The following is a 25,794-nucleotide window of genomic DNA, read 5'->3' as shown; positions in this document are numbered from 1 at the left end:
AAAAACCATAATCCTGGTTTTCATTTAAGTAATGATAACTATTTCTACCAGGTCAATCCCGTCAGTTCAGTTGTGACTTCTGTCAATCTCAGACCCATGGTAAGACCCCACTGTTAACAGATGGAAGAAGTTACAGTGGAACTATTTTGAATTTATAATGCTTCAAAATATGGAGTTTGTGCAGGCAAACCATTTTTAAGATGCTGAGGCTCTGATGGCTTTCAACTCTATTGCCTTTCTGATATGTCTCCATGATTTTTGAGTCTTTATTTTCTCACACAAGATATTTTAGGCTCAGTTTTATATACTTAGTATTGAAATCAGCCATTTCCCAAAGGAGACCCTCTTTTCCTTTAGTGGACAATGATACTCAGAGCCAAGATCTGGGCATAAGTTGTGATTGTTGCTTATTGCTCTAGGCCTCTCAGTAATCAGAACTAGGGAATACATGTGTACATTTACATACACAAACACAAACACATATCCAATTCCACACCTGGGTATGTCTATCCATGCACATGTCTGTATCTATTTCTACATTGATACACGTGAGTGGATATATATGCATGTGTATATATATACATATATATATATATAGTCTTGTGTTTATACATACATATGTTTCATATATATTTCATGTATATACATTGTGTGCATACATATAAATTTATATATACACATATGTGTAATCATGAGTTCATTCTCATAACTCCAATTCTAATCCAATTCCACAAGGTTCATTCTAGCCTCCTTTTCCATATTTATAATTTCCTTTTGGTCAACGAGAAATCTGTCTTTCATTATCCATAATATATTTACTTATTTTACTAAATCCTAGATTACACAGAAAGTAATTTTACAATTGCTTACTCATACCACTGTGGGGAAAAAGAAAACTACAATCAGAGTTCAAATTGTTTACAATTCTTTTTGTCTTTAGCTTGAGGGTATTTAATCCAAATGCTGTTGGAAATACACTTGCGTTAGTCACCCCCCCCCCCAGCTCACTGTGGTTATGCTACTCAACTGAAATAGATTTGGTTCATTTGGTTCTATTTAGATTTCATTTTAGGGATTTCCCCCATCTTTTTTGATTATAATTCTTGTTATATTTTTAACATAGTTCCATAAGGCAGAATTATACAAAAAAAATATACTCAGAAAAATGTCTCATCTTTCCTCCATTCTTTCCACGCAAATACTGCCCATTTCCACTTACCACATATAAGGATGGCATACAGTTAATTCTTATTTTACTCTTTATTTTTGCACATATGAGAAGATTCAAACCTATTTATTTTACCTTCTTTCTCACATGTATTTTTCATTACTTCATAAAATAAAGTAATAAAATTGATAAAGTAATACAGATATTACTCTTTCTTTTATAAAGCTGCGTAGTACTCCATTAAAAGATTACACAATCATTTATTCAGCCACCATTCTATGTATAGGCATTAAAGTTGCTTATAATATTGGAAACTACAAATGATACTCAATATAGTTTCTGCATATGTGTTTATGTATTTATAGAGATATAATTTAGGCTAAATTTCTAGATGTGGCAACATGGGGCCAAAACTAAATAGTTTGGGAAGCTATTGCCAAATTCCCTTCCATAAGGAGAATTGATATCCATACCAGCAAATTCTGAGAGTGTATCTTCACAACCTTTCTAACAGAGTATGTTTTATACTTTTTATTTTTATTTTTTTTATTTTTTTGGTACCAGTTATTGAACTCAATAGCATTCGACCACTGAGCCACATCCCCAGTCTTATTTTGTATTTTATTTAGAGATAAGGTCTTAGTGAGTTGCTTAGTGCCTTGCTTTTGCTTAAGCTGGCTTTGAATTCGCGATCCTCCTGCCTCAGCATTCTGAGCCACTGGGATTATAGGTGTGCACCACCATGCCTGGCAATGTTTTAACTTTTGCTCATCTAATAAATGAAAAATCATGTCTCTGCATGACTTTAATTTGTTTAATCATATTTTGAGTGTGATGGACTATATTTCAATTACCTGAGTGCCATTTCAATATCTTTTTAAGAATCATATGTTTATACCCTTAGTTAATTTGCCCAAGTTTCAAGTTTTAAAGATTTTTCTTCTAAATTTTAAAGATAGCTTTAAGTATTAATGATATCAATCTTTACAAATATTTCATACATTTTCATCAATGTTTTTTGTTTATGCTAATTATTTCAAGAGAATGGTATTTTAAAATTATGTGCTCATGTTTATCAATATTTTCTTTTACTTTGTGTGTTTTGAGCATAAATTACCCAGTCTTGGGTATTCTATTATAGCAGCACAAAATAGACTAAGACCATGACACGTTGATAAAAGTCGAAGCTCTCATTTCTCATATTGCTGAAAATATAATTTCCCCTTTGATTTTTGCATTTTGCTCAAGAAATATATCCCTAAAGACAGAAATATATTAGTCTACCTTATCCCCAAATTTTTTCAGGGTTTTGCCTTCAGAAGATACTCCTTAAATCTATCTGAAGTTGATCCTTAGTTATAGGATAATGTGGGAGTCAGATTGCATTTTTTCTATGTGACTAACAAATGATACCAATGCTGCTTATTGAAAAGTTCATATATCCCCCACTTTTCTGAAATCTTAACTTTGCCAGTCATCAACTGTTTATATCTCTATCTCCAGATTCTCTATACTATTTCATTGGTATAGCCCTGCAAAAGTACTACATTGTCTTAAATACTACAGTATTATTCTAGGGTAGGATATCTACTAAGATTTTCTTATCAGGTCTTCTTCAGGAGAAATGTGTTATCTTTGGCCCTTTACTCTTCCTAATAACTTTTGGATGAATTTTCAAGTATTTTCAAGCCTCTCCTCCACCTTTACACATACACTCTCTCCCTCCCTCTCTCTCTCTCTCTCTCTCTCTCTCTCTCCCTCCCTCCACCCCCCCCCAAACACTCCATTACCATTTTCTTTGGGATCAATTGAACCCATAGATAATTTTAAGATGATGTCAGTTCTCTCCAAATTTAAGTTTTGCAATGTCAGAGCATGATCTCTCTCCATTTTTAGACATTCGTTCAATAAAGGCTATATTTTGCATATATTTTGTAATATTTATTCTTAAGTAGTTCACACATTAGGCTAATATAAAAAGTAGCTATTTTGTGAATTGCATTGTTAATTCCTTGCAATGTACATACAGAAATAAAATTGATTTGATATCCAGGAAATTTGCTCTATATGCTTTTTGTCTAATAAATCATGTGTATTTCTCTGAGATTTTCTGTTGACAGTTATATTGTCTTCCAATAATAGTGTTTCCCCTGAAGAATGCCTATCTCTTTTATTTCTTTTCTTTATTTTTTGCATTGGTCAAGAACTGACAAACTTTGCTGAATGAAGTCAAGATATCTAGTACCCTTGTTTTAGTCCAGATATTAAAGGGAATTCTTTAACAGAAAAAATAAGCATTAAAAATTACAAAAACATTAACTTTTATCAAAATCTTTTGATGTTATCAATTTAAATCATCCCTTTTATTCTTTTTTAATGTTTTATGGAAAGGCCTTAATTATTATTATTAATTATAATTACACATATATGTGTAATGCACATACAGTATGAGAAAATAATGTACTAGAAACATTTTCTTATGAATCAGACTTAAAAATGGGCTAGTCAATAATACTTTAATAGAGTATTTTGTTTATGAAAGCTAAATTATCAACAATGCCTGTAAAAGTAAGAGCACTGGAATGTAAAACCAATTTTAGTAGCTAAAAATACAGGTGCCTTTTATTTTACTGAGAATTTTCCAAGTTTGAATTCAAATAAAAGTTTCCTGCTAGAAAACACTTTATGGAAAACTTTTCCCTCTATTATATTCAGCCAACCATAAAAAATGATATTACAAGGAACATTTTTTATATCACAGCTATACAATAGGGAGGCTGTACGAGAAATACAGTAGCTGAGACTGATGTTCTTGCAAGATAATGTCAAACTTTCCAACTTTGCTTAAGTAACCTTTAAAAATATCACTGCTATTGCAATTAAGCATGTGGCCAAAATGAGATTTGGATCAACTCTAATTATACAATTATTCAGATTTTCTAATTTTTTTCTTGTCAGTTGTATAAGTCATATTTGAGAAATTAATAAATTTCATCTGTAGTTTTAAATGTTCTGCTCTAAAGCTGTTCTCTTTTAAATCTTTTTGTTTAGATGGTGACCCTTTTATCTTAACATTATTTGTCCTTCTCTTATATATTTATTTTTATGGACCCATCCACAGGAGTGTTTATATATTTCATTAGTCTAATTTGCTGTACTCTACACACATTTTCATTTAAATCAATTTGAGCTGTCTTAAGTCTTCCTATGAAATATAACATATACAGCAGACAATAAAGTGCACACATTGACATATGCAGTTGGAAGTTTTCTTTGTGTATAACTATGACTGTGAAAACACCATCCAGATCATGATTTTCCAGAGTTCAGTCTCTTCTCCTTCCCAGTTAATGTCTTCAGAGTAAGCTCTCCTGTCGTTTTTATCACTATGGACTAGTTTTGTCTGTTCTTGAACTTCATGGAACAAGACCATATAGTCGAAAGCCTAATGTATTCATTTTATTTCACTCAACGTTATGAGATTTATTCATATTGTGAGCAGTTGTAGTTTTTGCCTTCTTATTGCCATATATTATTTATTCTTTTTATTTATTTATTACTTTGGTTTTCTGCCTATAGTTCTTTCCCTAATTTTTTTAAATGGGATGCTTAGCTCATTAATTGTCAGTCTTTCATTTATGAATAAGTGTATGTTTAACTTAATTTCATTAATTATGATGCATAGTATTTCAGTACCACTTAGTTCTAAATTTTAATAAACTTCTACTATGATCTCTCTTTAACTAGTGAGTCATTTAAAAAATGTATTTAATTTCAAATGTGTGGAATGTATCATTTCTTACCAGTTCCAGCTTCCTGTACTATGGTCAAAAATTTATTAAGTTTTTATGGCTGTGTTTGTGATCAATTTCATAAATGCTTTATGTGTGCTTAGAAGGAATATTTAGTCATTACTGGGAAGGTGCAAAATTCTGTATATTGCCATAAAACCAAATATTTTGTTTAAGTCTTCTATATCACGTGGTATTTTTTTTGTCAACTGTACCCAATAATTACTAAGAATTGCATAAAAATATGCTGAGGTAGATTTATCAGAATCTCAATTCTATCAGTTTTTACATCATATATTTTCCTTTTGTTATTCAATTCATAAAATTTTGAATGATTACATATTTCTGCTAAATTGAGCTTCTATCATTTTATTTTGCTTTTGCCTTAAAGATGAGTTTGTCTAATATAGCTAAGAAAACTTTCTTTGGATTATTATGTGCCTTATATAGTCTTTAATATACATTCAAATATTTAAAAATCATTTACTTTGCCAGGCATTCTGGCACACACCTATAATCCCAGCAGCTAGGGAGGCCGAGACAGGAGGATCACAAGTTTAAAGCCAGTCTCAGTAGTTGATGAGGCCCTAAGCATCTTAGTGAGACACTGTCACAGAATATAAAATAAAAAGAGTTGGGGATGTGGTTCAGTTGTTAAGAATCCCTTAAAGACTAGTTTGTCTAGTACAGCTATGAAAACTTTAAAATCCCCAATACAAAAAAAAGAAAGAAATATTTTATATTTTATTTTTATTTATTAGTAGATGGACAGAATGCCTTTATTTATTTTTACATGGTGCTAAGGATCAAACTCAGTGCCTCACACATGGCAGGCAAGCACTCTGCCACTGAGCTACAGCCCTAGCCCAGAAAGAAAATTTTATAGTTTAGCTCTACAGCTTTTTATTTTTTCAGTTTGTTTTTAAAATGAGTATGTTTAAATAAATTAAATATAAATGCAATCAATTATTTTTATAAGTGTGAATATTTATTTTGTACTTGCTATTTGATCCACTGTTTCTTTTCTTTTTCTTCCTTCTTGTTTTCCTTTGGATTGATTGCTTCATTATTCCATTTTTTTTTTATTTACCTATTCCTGGGCAATTCAAGTACCTTAGAATACTTTACCTGCATTTATCCCCACCAATTTGATATTAGTACTTCTATATAAATGTTAATCTAAGGAGTTTGTTTTTGCTTCATAAATGAATGTTCATTTGTATTTATCAACATTTACCATGTATTTTTAGCTATTCATTTTTTTCTTGCTTTAATGACTAAGTTGATTATTATTGATTATCAAGAGAAAACAGGTCAGATGCTACACAATGGGGCCATAAGAAACATTTCTGCCAACCGGGGGATACACTGTGACAACTCACAGTATATTCTGTCAAATAATAAAAACTATCAAAACTACAGCAGTCCTGGAGAGTTGATATCATGATGTGCAGACCTAATAGGAATAAAAGTTTAGGCCTGACAAATTAGAAATAGAAAAAGAGATGGTTATTATTTGGGTTCTGTCATTAAAATGTATTATGAGCTGGGAAACTCACTTATGTTCTCTCTCCCTCTCTGATTTTGTCTCTGTGACCTAAAGGAAATAGTTTGGAGGACTTAGGAAATGGTTTCTGGTTCAAAATTTAAGACTAAATTATGATATAACTTTCTATGTTGATGTTTTCTAATTCTAACAAATTATTGCATCATACTTTCCGTGTTTAAAAATTTAAGTGTTTTGATTAGGAAAAATATCTTTTTTTCCTAATGAATAAAGAATTTAGGTCATACATAATCATATCATACCCAACCATAGTACTTAATGAGCATGTATATAACAAGAGGAAAATGAAAAAAGTTAATAAAAATACTGATTTTGAACTCAGAATAATTGCAGGGCCAAATATATTTTCCATATTTTGTTAGATGTGTTGTGTAAATTTTTTTTTATTCTCAGAACTTCATTCCCTCATATTTTATAGAAATATTTTATGGTTTAATTTATAATTTAGTTGTTAAGTTAAAGAATATCAAGATGGAATTATTGCTAAACTTGAGAAAGCATCCCTAAGGGCAGATCCAGCAGCTTTGGACCTCCAAGTTAAAAGAGGGTTGGCATGATTTCTTTGATAGAAGATGTAATTGCATTGCATAACACAAGAGCTAGTCATTTTCACTATTTGTTAGAAGTTAAATAAGTGTAAAAGCTTGAGTACAGATTCTGAGTCAGAAAAGTTAGCACTCAACATTCATTTCCATCATACTTTTGGCTTGTCTTTACGTGATGATGGCTGATAGTGGGTCAGTTTGTTTTCCATTATCCTTTACCCCGAATGGGTAGCTTTCAGTGGTCTCAGATCTCTGAAGATGAGGTGTCTCCTAATCTACTACCCATCTGAGAAGAGCTTTGTTTCCCTCCCCATGTCCTTTCATGAGAACACGGAACTGGAGTTCACAACCTCCCAGGGTTAATAATCCCCCAGACTAAGAGTGAGCGCCTGTACTTCACCTCTCTCTGGGTTAACATTTTATCTACTTTTGGCCTCTGAGGATTCTTGCTGACTAATGGATGCATTTATAAGTATAATAAAATCATTGGTATGTTTGGGTGAATATCAACAGAAAAGTAGATCACAGCATTGCATTCAGTTTTCTATGTGGCAGTGGGGATGTAAGAATCACAACTTTCCTAGCCTTTGTAGTTTTCGGCTTTTTTTTTCTTAAGGGGAGACAAACATTTCATGGTCTCTGTAGCTCTTTTCCCTTGTTTGCTTTGCAATGAGCTAGCTTAGCAGAGCTGGCACAGCAGAAGAAGACAGGATCTGATGAACTACAAAGGAGCCTCTCTTTCTAGGAGCCACATCCTGGGTAAAAAGTGTTCATTCTTATGGAGGCGACAGGAGTTCTCATGCCAAACTTCAAATAGCACAGTATGTTCAAGTGCAGAGGCAGCATCTCTCTTTGTGGTGCATTAAGTAGCATCTGGCCCAAGCCTTCCATAGGATAATGGGACTTTGAGAGAATATGTTTACTGATGACTTGTTTGTGATTTTTTCTACCTATAAACTGTGCCTATACTGTTTCTTGCTGGTCCAAAACCCACTTCACTCCATCTCTCAAGTATTTGCATTTTGAAGTCTGTTTATCTCCTTTCCAATATTTCTAATTGGATTTGTTTTAAACCTTATTGGTCTTGCTTCATTTCTGCCCAGTTTTGTTCCATTAATGCTTGCTTTCCATGAATAGAACATGGGCTTCCTTTATATTTTGGCACCAAAAATGTTTATATGAAAGCTTTGTCCGACTTTTATCACATTAATTTCTCCCAGAGAAAATTTGTGTTCTTTCTGCTGGTTCTCTTGCCTGACTTCCTTGGTAATCATTTTGGTTCTCTATTAAGCAGATGATGAATCAAAGTTCTGAGTCCAGGTAGTTTCTTCAGAAGGCGAGGACATCACCAGTGGGAGAATAGAGAAGGGAGACAGGGAAGTCCAGCAGCCAGTGAAGGTTGTACCACCATGCCGGCTACCCTGGCATCTTGAGTGGCTAGAGGTCAGTCCTATTAGGAAAACTCTGGAAGCCAGTGTAGAGCAAACTCCTCAGCATTACCCCTCCCAAAGGTCAAGGGAATATGTATGTAACAATTTCTTTTAGTCAATTTGATGCCACTCCAAAAAGGGCATTCATTCTCCATCATTTTTAGTATGCCAGACTAGTAGTCACAGCAGGCTTTAGTGACACTGGAAAACAAAGCTGAAGAAATGCAGGTGTTAGAATTCAGACCAAGGATGTGGGTCCAAGTGCTGAGAACAAGGATTTAAGGACAGCATCTGTCGCAGTATTAGATGTTTTCATGTTTGGGGATTTGGTTTATGATTTCACTTGATTCTTCATTATCTCCCTTTGTGCTTTAGCTGTTGTAGCATTGCATTTATTCAGTCTTACTATCCTGAATCTAGAACCAAGAGACCATTTGAGGCTTCTGTCCCTTGACAACATTGGGCACAATATTGATCCAATCAATACACAGCTAGGCTACTTTGACCACTTCCTTGTTTCCAGAATGCATCTATCTTCTTGCTCCTGGGCTGCAGCTTGTGAAAAGCCTTAGCCCCAGGCACTGCTCGGTAACTGTTTTCCATCGAGTTTCATAACTTGGAGAACCTTGGCTTTAAGCCGTATAGTTCACTATGTGGCATATCACATTCTGCTCATGGTCGCCTGCTGCCTAACACAGAGGGTGGCAAGTTTGTGGGCTCAGACCCTTCCGGTGTTTTGTATTTCTTTCAATTTTCACTTGGAAATGCTTTTGATTTTATTTTTTAGCCTCACTATGCATTGTAGTCTTCCATTTTAATTTTTTTTCCTATCATTGATGTATTTAGGCAATAGAAATACAACAAATTGTGATTTTACTGCACTCTGTTGGCTGGATGTTTATTTATGACCTTTTGATTTTAAATAAAATCATAGCATTTAAAAAATTTAAATTATGTATTTTTAAATTCTCATTTAAATAAAAGGAATAGTGTCTGGTGGAAAACTATACTTGTGCAAGTCTTGTGGAAACTATTTCCTTCTGACTCTGTCTTGTATGTGTCTTTTTAAATTAATTTTTTCCATATGTGACTCTCTCGGGGGAGAGAACTATCTGTTTTTCTGTATCCTTCTACAAACACGAAGTTGTACTGAGTGATTCTCAATGCAAATTTTTAAAATATCGCTTAGAGATGACTATAACTTGAAACTTTCTGTGGCCTCAATATGTAATCCTAACAATAAAACAAAGTTCCTGATATTCTCTGTTGGCTCCGATGTTCTAAAAATAACCTGCCCAACTTTTGAGATATATGTTAACTTAGGAATGATCCCAAATGAGTAAAAGAGATCATTAAAAGGTAGAAAGTGAAATATTCAGGGATGGAGAATTAAGAATCACAAAAGATGATTCTGAGGGATTTTGTCATTTCCCACAAGTACATCAAAAGCTGTAGTAAACACAAAGAGTCCACCTCACCCCCTTTCCCCACTCCTGCCCACACCTCTCACCTCAGACTTCAGAGCTTAGGCAACACCAGGTCTCAACAGAATTCCATTCTATAGGATCTCCAGGTCTTAAACCCACAGATAGAAGACAAAGAGACTACACAGAATTCTGAGGACTGAAGCTATAAGAACAAAGGGACCAAATATACTGGGTAAAGGTAATTCTGGTAAAAAAGCCATCTTACGACAGGACTTAGTTAAATGTTAGAATTCATTTCCTCCTACCATCTCCGTTTTTACTTACATGCACCAAGGTAACTAGAATAAATAGATGTTCTAACACAGAGAAAGCCTGTATCTTTCCATACATGCCAACTAAAAGAAAATAAATGCTGACTTATCTAGCATAGAACAACTGTTTCTTCCATGTGTTGAAGACTTTTATACCTTATAGGAAAAAAAAATTCTATATTCTAAAATGAAGCACGAGTAAAATCTACTACCTGTGATGAATTCACAAAACCCTCAGAGAATTTTTGAAAAATATTGAAACCTACATAGTCCTATGGCAGACAAAGCTGGAGTGAGCACTGTTCAAGTCCCAGTGTGTGCCAGTGTGTTGGGGTCTTTTATATATTCACTCACTTAAGCATCACTTATGGTCTGCCAGCCAATATTATCAAAGAAATTGAGAACCAGAGAACCAGAGTAACTGAGTCAGAATTCAAACCATTTGTGTCTCTTGCAAAACTTTTTCTCTTTGAATTCCAGCACACTGGTGATTTGTGGAGTTACGTGAGGACTGGAAGTGATACATGCAAACAGTAACAAAAGTTGCATGCTCCCAATTATACCCCATATACAGATTGTTGAATCACATCAGTTACCCTTCCATTGATTGACAAATTGCCTTTCTAGTGTCTGATGTATTCTGCTGTAATTGGGAGTTCATAACCCACTTGAATCAAATTGTGAAATATGATGTATTAAGAACTATGTAATGTTTTGAACGACCAACAATTAAAAAAATAAAAAGTTGCATGCTTATTCCTTATTATGCAGTGATGGTTACTGTTTCCCACACAGCCTCCAAGGAGATTAATACAGGTTCTGTGCTAACTTTATAGAAGTCATTTACATAATGTCTACTTTCCATTTTCTGATCATCTTGTGGCTACTTACTTCTGGTAGCCAACATAAAAAAGAGGCAACCAAATTTTCAGGAGCTTTCATAGAGAAGTTGTTTGTGCAGAAAATCAAAGCCCCTTGACCCATCCAATGAAGATGACTACAGTGAGGCTTGTAAGCTATGGATGGCTGTCCTGGTCAGATTTTTAATGTTGAACTTGACCTATCACCTGTGAAAGTTTATTCAATATTAGGGAAGTGTTAGGGAGAAGTCAGGATGGAAAGGCCCATTCAGGTACTTGGGAGAATGAAATGTCAATGAATCACCATGGTGTACACTAGTGTCTGCTTACAATCCCCTGGAGTTTTCTGAACAAACAGTCAATATGGGGTAGAATGTGCACTTGGGATTTTTCTGACTCAAAGCACTTGGAAAGGGGCTCAGTGAAGTGGGACGGAGTGACTCACACGCAGGGGAACGTCTCTCTCCCTGTTAGTGTCCTCCATCCTGAGCCCTAGGCTGATCTGGCAGCCTGTCACTCACCATCGGGTGTTTTGTTCCTTTCACTTTAACTTTGTGTGTTTTCAGAGATCACTCTTTCTTATTTTACAGAAAACCAGAGGCCCTACTTGCATAGTAGACCCAATGAAACAGCTACATTTTAATTAAATTTACGCTGTTTTTATTACACCAGTGGGTTGCCTTCACCACTACCCGAAGAAACCCCAGAGCCATCAGATGTACTTCACATGTAATTAATCTCTAATGCTCGATTTTGTAAGATATGTAATAATGCTGCCTGGACAAAAATGAGAGCTTCAGAGAAGAGTCATATTAAAGATGAAGAGAGAAGCTTTTGGAAGAATTGGTTTTCAAGAGAGCAACTGAGTGTGAACTTTATTAAAAGGAAAAGAAATAATGGGAATATCTTGCATTAAGTAAAAATGCTTGACATCTTCAATTTTTTCCATTTCTTTTATTTTGCCCCAGACAAATGTTTCAGGGTTTATTTTTATAATGCATACCATGTGTTATGTTACATTTGTAGCCTCATAGATTTAATATTTGGGCAAGGGGAAGATTTGTTGTATTCAGGAGTTGAAAATAAAAGAGAAAAAGAAAACCTCCCAGTGTGACTAAAAACCTCCAATAGAATTTAAATCCTTTTACCTACAAATATTTTGAGATATTATTTTCAATCAAAAATCTTTACTTATCCACCTGACAGACACCCCTAAAACATACAAAAATCATATAGAATGCACTTTGTAGTTTTTATTATGTCTAAAAATTCAGCATCACATTTGAGACTCATGATCCATAGAGAAAAAAGGAAGAAAAAGCATTTTTATCTCTGTTTTGCATATTATGAAGAATAGTAAGTCCAAGGTCAACAAGGTAGCTGATGCAGAATATGACTCTTGATTCATGATCTGATGGCTCTTCCACTCTACTATCCAGACACTATTGTCATTTTTAGATCTTTCAAAAACTTCTTGTGTATCCCAGAATAAACCTCATCAGATATTAAAGCATTATATTGATTGCTGACTAAGCTGGGGAGAAAAATTATCTAGGAAAGATTATTCCATTAATACCTAAAAAATTACTCAATTATAACCACGTAGCTTTTATGACAAAACTCATACCCCTCTTAGGCACCCCCTTTCCTGGGTCCACTCTCAGATTTTCCATATTGTTCAATAGCGTCTCCATCCATTTGGAAGGTCATCATTCTTGTCTCTTTTCCCTCATCCTATTTAATTACCAAGTTCTTGAGTTCCACATTCCAAATAATTTTGATCCCAACTGTCACCCATTCTGTCCAACTCCAGTATCACTATGCGTCTTGTTCTTTTTCTTTTCTGAAATATACCAATAGACCGTAAGTTTAATTTATCCTTATTCCTCTTATCCTTCATACTTTGACCAGAATTATTTTGGGAAATGTTTAATTCAGTAGTGATTCTTTGCCACTCAAAAAACCTTACTGACTCCCCACTGCTTACAGGATAACATCCAAACATGTTAGCATGTCAAACCTGATGTTTCACTTCACTTTGACAATTCTTTCCTCTTATTTGCTCTACACTGTACCCACAGAAGACAGTTTGCCAACTTACCATTCCATGAATGAGCTATGTATGTCTAAACACTTGTGGCTTTGCTTGTGGACACTCCTTTGCATGACCTGATCCATCTGTAATAGTCCTCACTGTTCCTTATACTTCAATTGAAATATTTTCCCTAAATCCCTTTCCCAAAGAATTTCTCATATATCTCATCAAACTCTTCCATTTTCCATCTTATGGAAACACTCCTTGAATTGTGGCCCTTTCATATTTTGTCCTAATTTTTCATTTTGTTGCTGGTATTCTGGGAGTTAAATGGTTGCTGTAGAATGGAGTAGGTCCCTATAAATTTAACCTTAAGTTATTTGACTGGATTTAACTGGAATGAAAACTCTAGTAGCTTGTCCTTTGAATTAGTAACATTTATACTTCTTTCAGTGCCTATCAAAAAACATTTTCCATTCCTCCTGGGGGTCGGGGTAGAAAACATTAAACAAACAAACAGATCAAAACCAAGAGGGAGTAATAATACTAAGAGCCAGTTCTGTGTCCAGCAGAGCTGAACTATCACACCCTTGTTTATTTGGTCACTTGACCAAATATGTGCAGAGAAAGAAACCTGGTTAAGCTGAGGAGCAGACACCATGTGATTTGGTGAGCATTCCAAACTCTTTCTGCTTTCCCACTATGTTAAGGGCAATCTGTGTGAGCATCTATCTCATGTTCTCCACCACTTCTGTGTTGAGTAGTTCTGATCATTCTCTATCTGAATACTCTTAGAAGTTATCCCACATCATTCTGGGCAAGAGAACATAATTTTCATAACTCCAATTCTTTAAAAAGTTTGAATACTTGCTTAATGGCCAAACATATGCTTAGCATTTGTAAATAATTATGTGTCCTTTAAAAGAATGTATATTCTGCCATTGTTCAGGAATATGCTGTATATATCAGTAAGGTAAATTCTGTTAATTTGTTGATATTCTATCTTCTTTATTTATATTAATTCTTTGTTCACTTGCCTTATCATTAAAATTCTAAATTTGAGGTTTATATTCTCCAGGTATTTCTCAGGTTATCCATATATTGTCTTCTGGGTTACATCATGTCTGTTGAGAAGTCAAACTAAGAGTTGGAATATTACTTTGTTGAAAACAACGTGCATTTTTAAATTTTAACTATTTTGATTTGCGTAAGTTCTAATATGATAAACATAGGTATATTTTTCTATGTATTTTACCCTTTTTGTGCTTGTATTACTTCTTAAATCCTTGGCTTAAAAGCCTTATAGCTTGGAAAAATTCTTGGCTATTATCTCTTTAAAAATTGCTTCTGCCCATTTCTTTTCTCCCATATGTAATTAGAGTCTATTATTCTAAAATTACAATTGTATACCAGTTAAACCCTTACTTAAATGATCCAATTAATTCTATTGCTATTTTCTGTGCCTTTCTTTTAAAAATGATCAATGCTTCAGTTTTGATAATGTATACTCCTTTTTTTCTTTCTACAATCTGATACTAAACTCACACACTGCTTTTCGTTTCAATTTTTTTTTACCAAATGCTTTTTTCGTGTTAATGGTATTTATCTGGTCAAATTCTTATCATTTCACCCATTTTCTTGAACATGGTCATCACATTTATTCATCAAAACCTATTATTCTTGATGGGTCCTGAACTCACATTTTTGTCTTCAAAGCACTGGGAATTACCAAAAGTTCTGTTGACTTTTTCATCTGGCTCTCATACTATAGTTTAAGAATTGTCAAACTCTTCTAGGGAAACTGATATGATATTCCAGACTCATTTCTTCTCTCCATAATCTTGATGTCTCCAATTCTGGTTGTCTTAGATGGTGTAAGCACTAATTTTTGTCTCTAATCCATGAGATGACCAAAAGTTTGTTCATGTTTCTCCCCGTGGAAGCTACTATTTCCTGACATAGCCCGTTGCCTTGTTCTACTTACGAGTGTGCATATGCCTCAAGGAGAAACATAACAAGCATGATGTTGGGGTCACCTTAATGAATTTGTCTCTTTTCAGAATTTTGGTTCTTTAAGTCATTAACTTCTCAAAAAATTCTTGCATGACCATAAACAGATGTTCTCCATATTTTATCCAGACATTGCAGTTATTAAGCAGAGTAGAACTACATTGACTTACCAGTCACAGATTTCTGCACTGTTTCTTTCCATTACAAAATGGGGCTGCCCATTCTTAAAAAAAAAAAAAATCTATGGTTTTGAAGGGGAAAAAAATAAGCAGTAGACTCACATTGTAAAACAAATTCACTGAGTATTCTATTGGTGTCCTGGTGCTATGTTAAATGCTATCACAGACATGTGCATAGGTTTCCCCGATAAGCAGAGCAAAAGGAGTTTCATTTAGTCAGCTAGTGGGGAAGCAAAATAAAAGAAACCTTGTCATCCTGGCACATTCTGATCTTCCCCATTTAAAAGGTCCCTACTGCCATGCAGGATCAAAGGGCACATCTCCCCAGGTATCCTAGAGATAGGTCAAAGCACTTTAAGCACTTTATTGTCCACTCCATATTAGTTACAAAAACACTTGGAAAAGGATTGAATGTAACATATATATCAGCTGGGACCTTCTTGCCCTTTGGATTTCAGGGTATAATTGGCCCAGACTCCAGACAATTCCAGAGCCTAGGATATCTGCTAATTTTTAAAATTTACAATCTCAGGATCTCCAGGGCTTCTGCCTCCTATGACCTTGTGCTGTCTTGAGTTTTTACTCTAAGTGTGATATGTCTGTTGAGAACCATTGTTTAAAAGAATAGAAAAATCCCAATTCAAACAACACAGGCATAAACATGGTTTGACTGAATCGCCTAACTGAAACACAAAATCATCGGTGACAGTTGGTTAATTCAGTGTCCCATCATTGACTCCTCTGGGCTCTGCTGTCCACACGGTACCTTCCTCTGTCTGGCTTCATGTGGTCGTAGGATGCAACAACCTGCCTTCTTCTTCATTCAAGTTTTCCTCTCCCTTCTCCAGTAAATTTCCTACATTTCCTTCTGATTATACCAGCGAAAGTTACACGAATATGGATAGGAAACGATGAATATGAACAGAAAAATGGGGCATTCCCTGGGGGCAGATGGTGTCATTTTCCTTCCAGTGCAAGAACTGCAATTGAATGAAAATCCAGGCATCTAAGAAAGTAGAACAGGAGATGAGTGCTCTGGACATAACCACAAGTGTCCACCACACTCAACCCACATAATGTCACTTCAAACAAAAGAATCGTGCAATGAATTGACCTGCACATGAAGCTCTAATGAGAAATGCAGAGGTTACCCAGGCAAGATGCTTCTATGCTGCTAGAAAAGCAGCACAGAGGTAGTTGTGTCAGACATACTGGGATGTGCATCTGAGGGCAAAAGTCCATCTTTGCCTGGTTGACTTCTTTCCCCAATTTTCTTTCAAATGGTCTCGTATCTAGTATTGCCTCCCTCTGGCATGTGAATGTCTATATTCTCTGATTCCTTTTTCAGTTCAGGAAGCCTTGGTACCAGGCATCAGAGATCTTAAAGGAAATGTGCAGTGGCTTCTTCCTTCTTTTAATTAATTTTTAAATGGCACTTAAAAACATAAAACATCCAGACTAATGGGGCAACATGATGTTCCAACACTCATATACATTGTGTGATGTTTAACTGATTTTAAACATATCTCCGACATTTATTATTTCTTTATGGAAAAAAAATTCAAAATGTTTCCTTCTAGTGTTTTGAAAAGTACAAGACATTGTTATTAACAGACATTCTACTATGTAATAGTACGACAGAAGTTCTTCCTATTTAACTGTAACTTAGTACCCAATCTACCTTTTCCCATCCTTCCCTTTCTTTCTTTCAGCCTCTGGAAACCACGGTTCTATCTGGACTTCTGTAAGATCAGCTTTAGATTCCATGTGTGATTGATATCATGTGATGCTTGTTGTTTTGTGCTGGTTAATTTCACCTAACATAATGATCTGCAATTCCATACGTGCTGCAATGACAGGATTTTGTTCTCTTCATGGCTCTATAGTAATCCATTGTGTATATGTACCACATTTTTCTTCACCATATTCACCTTTGATGAAAACTTAAATTGATTCCATTTCTTGGTTATTGTGAACAGTGCTGGAAATACCTAGAAATAGATTCAACTGAAGTAGTGAAAGATCTCTCTACTGAATATTATTGATGAAGGAAATTTAAGAGGACTCAAAAATGCAAAAGAGGTCCTAGGTTCATGGACTGAAAGAATCAATATTGCTATAATGCTCATATTACCCAAAGTTACGAAGCTGTAGATTCAATGCAATACCTATCAAAATTCCAATGAAATCCTTCAAAGAAATAGAAAAAAAATCCTAAAATGTATATGGAACCATAAAAAACCCAAACAGCCAAAGTGATCTTGAGAAAAAAAGAGAGAGGCATTACACTATTGTATTTCCAAACATACTACAGTGATGTAGTAATCAAAATAGCATGGTATTGTCAGAAACATGAACACAAAGAGGAATGGAACAGTGACTTCTCCCTTAATACTTCTTCATACATTTCTCAAACACAATGTTATCAAAGGAAATTAGTGGAGTATAAAAATTTCTCCATCTTGTTACACTATTAAATACCTTGTTTTAAAAGTGAATATTTCAACACAATAATTTGTATGAAAATATAACACATTATTCATAATAGTTCAAAACTGGAAATATTCCAAACGTCCATCTACTGGTGAAAGAGAAAAGGACTTTGTGATATTGTGGTAGGACAGGATACTACTCAGCAACAAAAAGTGTAACTACTGATACATGTGGCAAGGTGAATGAGCCTCAAAACCACGCAGCTGCTAAGGGAAAGAAGCTACATGAGAACCTCCAAGTATTTTTATGATTCTCTTTATTTCAGACAAAGCAAATCTTATCATACAGAAAGGAGACTCTTGGTTGCCTGAAAAGTGGATGAACTGCACATGTGCCGCTTTCAGGTGAACTCCTTAATAGCCAAATTTTGAGTCACTTTTCCTCTTTTCCCTGATTCAGTGGTCATGAGGTTAAGTGTTATTGTGGAGCCTCCATCAGCCTGGTCCTCTTGCTGATTTTAATGAGCAGTTTCCCACTATCCCACACGAAGCACATACTATAAGCAAGAAAAAAACTGTTGCTAAACATGGTGTTTGTGTGTGTGTGTGTGTGTGTGGGTGGGTGCTGTTAAATTTGAAAAGGTATACATGTATGATAGAAAGGAGAGGTATTAATAATATGACAGGGTTTTTCATTATAAACCCATTTTTGTACCCCCCAAACAGCCTAATATTTGACATGGCAATTGGTTGTCTTGTGCCGCCACATAATTAAGGTTTCGAAGATTCTACAGATGGGGGAGCATGTCTTGCCACCTAGTCATGATAGGAGAGTAAGTTTCACCTGCTTCCTTGATTTTTCCCAACCTCATGGAGCTGGTCAATGACAGAGACAAAGTCAGGAGATACTTCAAGCTTCTAAAAAAAATTAAGAAGTCAAACAAATGCAAGGCATCTGTGCTTTATTTTTGAATCAAAATGATTGATGCCACTTATCTATCAACTGATGCTTTGACATTCTCATTGCACAGCTACACCTGAAAATATGTTCACATTGTGATGCTTGTATTTGAGGCGAGCACTTCTGTTTTTATACTTTCTGTTTAATTCATTCAATCGTCTTTTCACTCACTGCTCCCTCTCTCTCCCCTGGCAAGAATAAACTCAGGCACCTAGCTAACAGGGGCTGTCAGCCTCTGTGAGCTCTGAGAGGGCCCTAAATTCAGCAGGATACCCTCCCGTGAGCAAGAGATATTGCAAATGAACACGCTCAGTGCTGAGCTTTCCCCCCATTGCCACCCAACTTTTTCAAAAGTCTTTAAACTCTTTCCTTCTCCCTCCAGCTCTCAGGGGGAATTGTACTGATAAGGTTCCTGTTCATCAAAAGAATGGGATGGCAGGAGCTGTGCAATTCCCAGGACACCATCAGCTGGAAAGGGTGGCTTCTCCCCTGAGAAGCTATTTTTTTCCTTTTGTTTCTTTTTTCTTTTTTTATTGGTTGTTCAAAACATTACAAAGCTCTTGACATATTTCATACATTAGATTCAAGTGGGTTATGAACTCCCATTTTTACCCCAAATACAGATTGCAGAATCGCTATTATAAAGAATAGGGGTTCTCCATCTCCCACAGAATGTATCACTCCACTTCAGTTATTGTTCCTATGGATTCCTTTTCCTCCTGTCTCTCTCCCCCACCCTCAAGCAGTTTTTAAAATCCATTACCTAGGGAGTTTCAAATCGTATCTGACCTATCGATTCCAAGCGATAGCCATGTCCAATGGGCATGCAATACAATATATAACCTGGAGTCCAGGAAAAGGCAACTCGCTGATGAGATGAGGACTATAGAACAGTAAAACACAATTTGGAATTTCTAGGGAAATGAGAGATGTATTTATTAAGCCTTCCTGACTTAGGGTTAGTGAAGGAGATGGCATGTATAAAGCATAAAGTGTTATGCAGATAAAGATGATGCTTTTGTTAGGGATAATTTAAATGAGTTGGGGCTGCATATTATTTATGTGTTTCACTTTCATCTGTATTCTGGATTTTAAGAATCTTGATTTCAGGCTCACACAGAGAATGTCTCCAAGGAAGGAGTACATTGTACTAAAACCTGTCAGTTCTCATCCTTTTACAGTTCTAAGAAAAGGTTTTGTGGAGGTAGCAGGAACATCTCAGAAGAAAACAGTGTTCAAACCCCCAGTTATGCAGAGCATCTACCAAGGAAGAGTCTGTGGGAAACGTCCATCTTTTGCACTTCACACTGGATGTGAATGTCTGGCCTAAGATAACTGCTATGCCATGGTCCAAGTTAATGGCTAATTTAATTCTGTTTAATTCAACCAAATCTTTATTTCATGCTAACCTCTGACCCAATTGCTATTTTAGAGCCTCCGGGGATATTAAAAATATGTAAGACATGGTCCACAACCTCAAGGAGTTAAGAATGTAATTGAAGGAGCTTTTGATTGAATTCGTTAAGGAAAAGGAGGTATTACAAATTTTAGAGATTCACTTTTTAAAAAAATTTCCTTTAACAGATTCATTTGGACAGTCAAGGAATAGCCATAGCTTAGAGGACAAATAGATATGTAAAATTAAAATGGAGTCACAAGCTTTTCTATCATGCCCTAAGCAAGGAAGCCTTCGTTTTCTCTGTCCTTCTGCGAAATGAGTAGAGAGACATACAGGATTAGATATATAATGTGTGGCCACTCTTCAGTAACCACTATTGAACTTCAAAATGAGTTTAGTCATTAGCTTTGACAAATGAGGAGCTTGTTATTGATTTTTACACATGTCTATCATGGGATCTATTTAAAAAGAATAGTCAATTCTAAGAAAGATTATGTTAATCTTATTGGTTTGATGTCCTAATGGGAGGAGGCAGAGCAGGGAGAAAAGAAAAAGGGGCCCAGGAACTGGCAAATATCTGTATCATTTTCTTAAATCAATTCAAAAAACAATTGGGAAAAAACCAAGTGTATCCATCTTTTTTCAGAAAGCTAAGAATATATTGATAAATCATTCCTGACAATGTTAACCAACAGCTTGAGAAGTTCAAGAAAAAGGACATTGACAGGAGGGATACAATTACTAATTTATTTGTCTTTTTATGGTTCAGTTAAGAGTATCTTAGGTAGTCTAGCACATGGCAGCTCGTCAGACTTCACAGGCTAGCTGTCAGAATTTTGACTGATGTACAAGCGCTACTTGCTCATGTTTGCCCTTCCTTTCAGTGGAGTGCACACAGGTAAGACAGCTTGTTGGTAATTTTTATTTAATGCTCCCAGGATCTGTGGCTGCACTTTTATTGAAAGTTCTGACAATAAAATTCCACACCCTGAAATTTCCAAGGTTTCTGCTGCAAGCGCTTCTCCACTTAAACAAGATCTTCCTTTGGGATTAGACAACTCTTTAGGGTCTTTTCTGATGCCTTCTGATCTTGGAGACAGCTGTTTAGTATGTTGCAGACCATTTTATTTTGTTTTGTTATTTTTTTTCTAACTTTGCTGGAGAGGCAATTCAAAAGAAAAAATAAAACATAAGGAATGATCAGGGCAAAGGCACAGCAGGGCTTTGGGGAGATCTTTTTAATTTTGATTTGGCAAATGCCAAGTTGTACCCACTTTAATAGCTCTTAAATTTTTCCCCACTCCTTTTTCTCCAATCCAATCTATTCATTCAATTAAACTGCATGTTCCATAATAGTCTTCTATGTCAGTTCTAGAAATGTACCTTATTTTTCCAAAAATTGAGTCCTCGTCTAAAGCAATTTTCAAACAGGCTTGAGTCTTGGACTGTTTGATCAAAGCCTTTTAATTATACAGCAATTATAGACCAGTGTTCATATCACTTAAAATACTTGGGCAGATGATTGGAGAAAGTAAATGTAATACAGCCATGCGGCACGTTAATACAGTAAGGGCAGCTGCTTGGCATACTTCATGTCTCCTCCATCAAATGAATTATATCAGTACAATATTCCTGGATGTGTTCCCGTGTTTCAAAGGTCATGATCAAAGCTATCAGGATTTGGTTCTTAGTATGAAACCCAATACTTGATCTGAATTTTCACATTAAAAAATCTGAATTACTAGAGAATAAAGCTAGGTTGGCAAATCATTTGAAAGCACGGTTGAGTCATTAATAGGAATAATTATTTTCTCTGAAAGTAGCAGTCATGTAGCAAATGTTGATAGCAATCACGTAACCCTTGTATTTGTGTAATTCCAACATTTTATAATGATAATTATTTCATAGGCGAAGTGATATTTGATCACAGCATAATAACGTAGGAAGAATGTAGACCAAGGCCAATTTTTAAAATTGATCCATTTTAGTGTGAAAAAGCTGATTTCATTGTCAGGCAAGTAAAGACAAGCTTGATTATTCTGCAGGAAAAAGAGATTCTCAAACCTCAGGACCTTGAAAACTACAAAATGCATTCTTTACTCAAGCCACATGTACAATTTGGCTTTCTTTCTTTCTTTCTTTTTTTTTTTTTTGAGGGATTAGTACATCCTCCCACAAGGATGAGAAGCATGAAAAAAGAGAGCAAGGTAACCTTCACACTGAAACTTAACATTTCTACATGGAAGGACACATCATCTCCATGAACATTTTATTTACTTAAGCAAACCACATGATTCAACTTAGTTCCCCTGGGCAGGAATTTACAATAGCCCTTGCAGGGTATGACTGTGCATATTAGTGAATGTTACCTAGTGCACACTTTTCATTTTAAAGATGAAGAAGTTCCTGTAAGGTTCCATTTCTGCATCCTATATGCCTCCCACACCAACTGACCCATAGTACTACTTTGAATCATGACTCAAACTTGAATTTCCTAACTCCTCAATCATGTTCTTCTTCATGCCAACATCTGTCTCAGCAATGTTATGACACTGTTAAATGTGTACAAAGATAAAGATCATATTTATAAAGAAATCAGAGTCCAGGAAGTCCCCCTTATCCATATCGTTTTTTGGTTTAGAGCAATCTCCTGTGCCCCAGGGTAATAATGTCAGGTGTTTTATCCTGATTTTTGATTTAAGGAAAGTTTAGCAGGAAAGTAGCTTACCTGTGATCCTGTAATGAGGGATAGAGTGAACCTCCCACCTCAATCCCCCAATCTACTGTGTAGGCAAATCCCATGACTGCTAACAGTCTAGGTGGTATCAGACCCCAAATGGGAGGTGCTCCTTTGACATCTATTCTCTGCAACCGTGTCAATTTCAATTGTCCTCAGTCTTTTGCCTGTGAACTTCTTTTTATCCAGTTCAGATTCAATTTGAATAGGAGTCTCCAGCCTCAGCTTTTACAAATTTGCTGAATCAGCCCTTTGCCCTGACATCTCTCCCGCTACCATGGGGAAACAAAAGCTCATATCACACTGGAGACTTAGAACACATGTTCCCCTTATGGTGTGAGCTTGTGACTTCAACACAGGCCAAGGCAAAGCAGTAGGACTGCTTAAGGAAAAAAAATGCCCCACAAAATCCAAATCTGAGCTTTTTGTGGGACTTACTAAAATTGGAATTTTAAATATTTTTCACAATTTATTGATTTTTCATTTTTTAATCCTTTCATTTTCATCTTACCATATAAGAGTTTCCCCTAATTCTTGTCTACATTCATATGTTTCACTGGCTGACCAACAAACATTCCAGTTTTACAAAGAAGCATAAGAAAGACATAAAAGAATATTGTTTGTAAATCACGGGCAAAAAGAATCCTGTTCTACTTTCTAAGTTTCTATTGATATTCAGCTACATATACATGCTATCAAAGCTTTTTTTTTTCTTGTTAGCCTATCAAGTTCTCCCTCAGATTCAGTCTCTGTGTAAAAGCAGATTTTTTAATCTTTAGAGACAGTGTTTACCTGACCTTTCTCCCAAAGTATACAAAGATCAGATAGATGCATTAGGAATAAGGCTATATATTTTTATGTTTCAGTTGTACTTACAGTAAAATCAAACATTTTATAGGAAATTCATTTTACTGATAGGAATGTCGTTGTTTTACGTCTTGAAGGATTATTGGTTACCCTGTGGTTTCTGTGAAGTCCAGATGTTTTCAAGATGGTGTTATGTGTGTGTTACATTTAGTAAGATTCAAACTCTTAGACATTCCCCAGAGTTAAACAAGTTTAACACTTTGAGGCTCAAATGTAAATATAGACATTTATAGGATATGATTTTGCAATGTCCTTGAAATTAAAATAGGTATCATTTCAGTTATGTCAAGTGATTCTTATTTTTAATATGTTAATAAAGCTCATTTAAAAATGTAAGTAATGTGATAATCAAAATGTCAATTTATTAAATTAAAATTAAAAACATGTCAAAGTTGATTTCAGCTTTGAGACAGTTTTGAAGTCTTGTCAACATTTTGGAAAAAAAGGAAATTCACCTTAAAGTTAATTGAAATATATTTTTCCTTGTCTATAAAATTCTCTGACAATTACCTCTCAAATTGATATGAAGAGTTGGTATACTATAGTTAATGCAGTGGTAATTTTGTTGATATTAGATTGAAGTTTAAGAAATTAATATTGAGTTGTTCATCTCTTCACATCTGGCCAACACTCCCAACCTTTTCTGTTATTGGACTTGACTTTTCTAGTGGAATTGACACTGTTTACCATCCATTTCTTCTTGAACATCTCTTATACAAACTTCCATGAAAATAAACTATAACCTAGTTTTGCTCTCACAATCCACAACCCCAATTCCTCTTTATTTTCTTCCGAATTCTCTTCCCTTCCTACATATGACATAGATAATGGAATTTCCAAGCCTTCATTTTCTGTCTACAATGTCTTAACAATTATCTTCCAAACTATTGTTTTCAATTTGCTACTATATGACGGATGTTAAATTGTTGAAACTTCAATCTAAACATTCCAAAAGTAACCTTTTATCATTTCTCTAGCCATGAAATTCGGAAGTAAGAGGTCTTACAGATTTTTCCATTTTTTTTTGTAAATTGTATTTTTATATCTCAGTTATCTAGCCTCAAAGTCTTAGTGAGAACTGAATAATTGAAGGATAACTATGAAAGTGTTCACCTCTAACTTTTTATAGTATTCCAACTCTATATTACTTGAATTAATTTTATTCTCCTTACTTTTCCTGCTTTTTTTGTTTTTCACCCTAAGTTGAACTATTGAACCAGCCTTGAATGATCTCCTTGCTCCCAGTCTTTCTCCCCACCAATCTACCCATAACTACACCTCAACATTATCCTTTGGTCATTCCTTCATTCTCTCTAGGCTCCTTTCCTTCTGCCTAGAGAGCAGAAGCTGGAATATCTAACCTGGCTTTATTATCACTCATGCGTAATAAATGTTTTGAATCTGAATTTTTAGTAATTTCTTTTTCCAAAAACAAATTATGGAACACTGATTGGTCATATGTATTTGCAAATGAATTATAACATTTTTTTCTCATCCTCATGTGGGAAGTTAAAGTGGAATTTTCAGTTAAATGTGATCTCTCAGTCACACATGCAGCAGGAAAAAAAATATAAACAACATTTGGGGGAGGCAAGTTTCCTCTCTAAATCAAACAGGAATATGCAAAGTGCCATGCATAGCACTGAATGTGGAACTACCCTGGAGCTGGCAAGCATCTACATCTTCACATCTGGAAAGGCATCTGTTCTGTGTTGCTAGAAGAAGAAAACAAGAAAATCGGGGTAAACGCCACAGCACAATATCAAATTCTACAAATCTAACAAATGTATTTCACTTTATTGTCTATCGAGTGGCCAAGAAGCAGTGTGAGGCCCATACTAAGATGCTTGATAATTGCATTTCTCAACTCGCTTTAGAAAATGCTATACTCCAGGCCTGGGAATAAGCAGCTTTTGCATAACAGCACCAGGGCCTATAAATAAGAAACTCATTAAGCTACCTGTAGCAGGCCTCTACCCCAGCCATGCACTGGTTTGGGAGCTTAATGAGGTGATAATGAGGAGAAAATGGTTTAGCTCCTTTTTGGCCTGGTGTGCGATGGGTAGGGAAATCCA

Source organism: Urocitellus parryii, chromosome 6 (assembly GCF_045843805.1).
Source record: "Urocitellus parryii isolate mUroPar1 chromosome 6, mUroPar1.hap1, whole genome shotgun sequence".
In the NCBI taxonomy this organism is placed as follows: Eukaryota; Metazoa; Chordata; class Mammalia; order Rodentia; family Sciuridae; genus Urocitellus; species Urocitellus parryii.
This window is presented reverse-complemented; position numbering follows the sequence as displayed.